This window comes from Pteropus medius, unplaced genomic scaffold, assembly GCF_902729225.1.
Source record: "Pteropus medius unplaced genomic scaffold, Ma_sr-lr_union100, whole genome shotgun sequence".
Taxonomy (NCBI): Eukaryota; Metazoa; Chordata; class Mammalia; order Chiroptera; family Pteropodidae; genus Pteropus; species Pteropus medius.
Genome location: NW_024344378.1, coordinates 34,705,488 through 34,709,514, shown reverse-complemented (window position 1 = coordinate 34,709,514; position 4,027 = coordinate 34,705,488). Strand labels below are relative to the sequence as shown.

Below are 4,027 nucleotides of genomic sequence, written 5' to 3'. Positions count from 1 at the left end.
GTTAAGGTAGTGGCAAAGTCCACCCAGCTACAAGGTGAAGGGACATAAACTCACCTCTTAATAAGAGGAATATCAAGGTCCCATTATAACAAGAACATACTAATCAATCTTCTCTCATTTCTTTTTAGATTGAGTTATGTTTTGAACCTTGCAGCTAATTTTAAAAATTATGAATATAGATGATTTTACTATTTTTAATATTAATTTAAGGTAATAAAGAGATGAGTTGTGTGTGGTGGGGGGCAGCGTTAGATATGGTAGAATAGAGAACTACAGATAATATGTTAGCATAGATTAATATGGAAGACAAAATTTATTCAGTCTTCTTTTCTCCATAGGGTTGCTGTGTATCTACTTTTATTTTTTAATTTTTTAATTTTTAATTTATTTATTTTTATTATGGTGACATTGGTTAACGAAATCCAGTAAGTTTCACGTGTACAATTCAAAAGTAAGGCATATATATATATTGCATTGTGTGTTCACCATCCATACTTAGATTTCTCTCCGTCACCACATATTTGACCCCTTTTACCCAATATACCTCCTTCCTTCCCCTTCCCCCCATACAGTCTGGTAACCACTGGTCTATCGTCCATGTCCATGAGTCTCTGTTTGTTTGTCCTGTTTGTTTGTTGCTTTTAGCTATGTATCTACTTTTAAAATTCACACCTTTCCAATTTCTTTCACTCTTAAGAAACATGTAATAATTATAGCCATTAAACTATAAACAAGAATTTCTGGATAAGAATTCTGGAAAACATCTTCGTTCATATGCTGCTTTGTTTCCACTGTACCACGTTACCTTCTTTCTGCCTGGAGGTCAAAAATGTACCTAAAGATATCGCAGAAATATGACAAGTATGATATAGAAAGTCCAACTGGCTTTCATCTAAAACAGGCCACATGACATAATTTTGGCCAAAGAGAGAGAACAGGGAACAGACAAATGGTTGAGGATCTCATAAAATTTTTTAAGGAGGCTGACACTGCTGACTTTTTATTTATTTATTTTTTACTTTCTGCTCCTTTGCCTTTTTAGCAACTTCTATCCAGAATACAGTTATGATGACTAGAGGAGCAGCAGCTCTCTTGTAAACTTGAGTAAAAGAGGTACATAGCATAATGGCATAGCATAAAGATGAAGAGCCTGGATCCCTGAATGCATAGTGCAGACCAGCTCCAGACTACCTGCTTCCTTACTTTCTGTTTTGTGAGGAAAACAAACCCCTAACTTGATTAAACCAGTATTTGTTGGGTTTCTAGTGATTCGCACACACATACTTAACTCATATGTTAAACAATCTAGAAAAGTCACCCCTTTCATGAAGAGCAAGTCCAGGTATCCATTCAGAGTGCACAGCCATTAACTGTATCCTGCTTAGAGTTGACATTAGAGCACCAAGCAAGACTCAGAGGGTCTGTGTTAACTGAGTGCTACAGTTTTCCAACAGTTTGATAAAAGTTTCAATCTGCAATAGAAGATGGTAGGGCATAGCATGTATTTTCTATTCTGTCACAGAGAAGAAGTTAAATAGGGATAGGTCCCTGAAGATTTGGCCAGAGAATTGGGCAAGGACCAAAGAATAGAGATTATGTATTATACTAAATTATCTTAGTGATTTTTTTTCTTATAATGTGGAAAGATTATATGAATTCTTCTGAAAACATTTGCGCATTGAGTAATATATATGCTTAAATGGTTTCTAAGTCAAGTAAAAACATTTATTCTGTAATTCCTCATCTCTGACTCTACAAACTGTGTACTATTATCATATACCCTTCTCAAGTTCTTCCTGAGGTTCTTGTACACTTGGCTTAGTTCATATGTTTTTGGTAACTATTTCCACAACTAAGAAGATAAGAATTTGAGATGTTACTTTCAAATTTGGTATGACAGGCAGATCTAATTTTCCAACAAGTGCCATTTTAAACCTCTCCTCTATCTGAGTCATGTCTCTCCACTATTCTTTCCCAAAGAAAATTAAATTATATATATAATTTTTGGTACAGTAAAAGACATCACTATTTAAAGCAAACCTTATGTGACAGCATAATCTCAACTAATTTATCTATTTGGAAATTTGGCTCTTAATAACTAACTAAATGTGCTTAACAGGGCAAGATACATATATAACAGAATGAAAAAAAATTAAACTAAAACATCATGTTGCAATGTAGAGCAAACAGCACATGTCTATATTTTTTAAAAACTTTCAGAAATTGAGAAGAATTTGTTATAGAACAAAGCTCTTAATGAAGTACAGTACTTGAGATCTTATATTTTACATATCACTTTCAGGGAGTCTGACATATAAATGCTAGATTTGGGAAATGCCTTTTTTTAAATTATTAAATCGAATATACGAAGAAGCACACTTCCAAAATGTTTATTAACTAATCTTTTTAACATTAATAAGATCGCCATCAAATATAATCAAGTGATTAAAATGTGTAAAACTTTGGAAAGAAGTACTAATAAATAATGAAAATCAAGAAACATCCCAACTCCTCTCACCAAGGGTCCTTGTGAGAATGACACCGTCTTTAAACCCTGCGTGGCAATCCCTGATGCACCGCTGTGATGCCCAGGGAAGACAGGGCAACCTGGAAGTCCAACTACTTTCTTAAGATCATCCAACTTCTGGATGGTTATCCAAAATGCCTCATTGTGGGAGCAGACAACATGGGCTCCAAGCAGATGCAGCAGATCCTCATGTCCATCCACAGGAAGGCTGTGGTCCTGATGGACAAGAACACCATGATGCGCAAAGCCATCCGAGGACATCTGGAAAACAACCCAGCTCTGGAGAAACTGTTGCCTCATATTGGGGGGAATGTGGGCTTTGTGTTCACCAAGGAGGACTTCACTAAGATCAGGAATATGCTGCTGGTCAAGAAGGTGTCAGCTGCCGCCCATGCTGGTTCCATTGCCCCATGTGAAGTCACTGTGCCAGCCCAGAACACTGGTCTGGGGCCTGAGAAAACCTCCTTCTTCCAGGCTTTGGGCATCACTACTAAAATCGCCAGAGGCACCATTGAAATCCTGAGTGATGTGCAACTGATTAAGATTGAGACAAAGTGGGAGCCAGCAAAGCCACCCTGCTGAACATGCTGAACGTCTCCCTTGTCCTTTGGGCTGATCATCCAGCAAGTGTTTGTTAATGGCAGCATCTACAACCCAGAGGTGCTTGACGTCACAGAGGAGACTGTGCATTCCTGCTTCCTGGAGGATGTCCGCAATGTTGCCAACGTATGCCTGCAGATTGGCTACCCAGCTGTTGCATCAGTACCCCATTCTGTCATCAATGGGTACAAGCAGGTCGTGGCTTTGTCTGTGGAGACTGATTACAGCTTCCCGTTTGCTGAAAACGTCAAGGCCTTCTTGGCTGATCCATCTGCATTTGTGGCTGCTGCCCCTATGGCTGCTGCCACCACTGCTGCTCCTGCTGCTGCCGCAGCCCCAGCCAAGGTTGAAGCAAGGAAGAGCTGGAGGAGTCGGATGAGGATATGGGAATTGGTCTCTGACTAATCACCAAAAAGCAACCAGCACAGATAGCTTTATTTGTGAAACAAGTGAATAAAGGCTTACTTCTGAGAGAGAGAGAGAGAGAAACAAATATGAAGGAAGAAAGAAATGAAGGAAGGAAGCGAAGGAAGGAAGGAAGGAAGGAAGGAAGGAAGGAAATATCCCAAACGGCTATTTCTTGGATATAAATCATTCAGTCATATCTAAGAAAATGAAAATGTATGTCACCTACTAGCAATGTCTCCATATAATTTAGCATAGTCACAGTTGAGGAATGATTTTAACCATATATTAGCTAACTTATAATAAATTTGCCTCTACAATTTCTAGTTCCCTTCCAGCTATTCTCCTTTGAAAAAGAGACTTTATTTCTTATTCACAGCCTGCCAATATATTAATTTATTAACATAGTTTCTGATTTATCTCATTAATTTACATTCTTATTTGAGAATACCAAAGATTAATTAAAAATAATGTTTCGAGATATTTATTTGCCAT

At 37.8% G+C, this 4,027-nt stretch overlaps 1 pseudogene across 1 annotated transcript; it reads left to right on the top strand.

The window, feature by feature from the left end:
* The first annotated feature begins 2,517 nt into the window (after nucleotides 1–2,517).
* On the top strand, nucleotides 2,518–3,528 carry LOC120609710 (60S acidic ribosomal protein P0-like; annotated as a pseudogene). The gene has a single exon (XR_005654819.1). The product of XR_005654819.1 is annotated as a 60S acidic ribosomal protein P0-like (transcript).
* The last annotated feature ends 499 nt before the right edge of the window (nucleotides 3,529–4,027 follow it).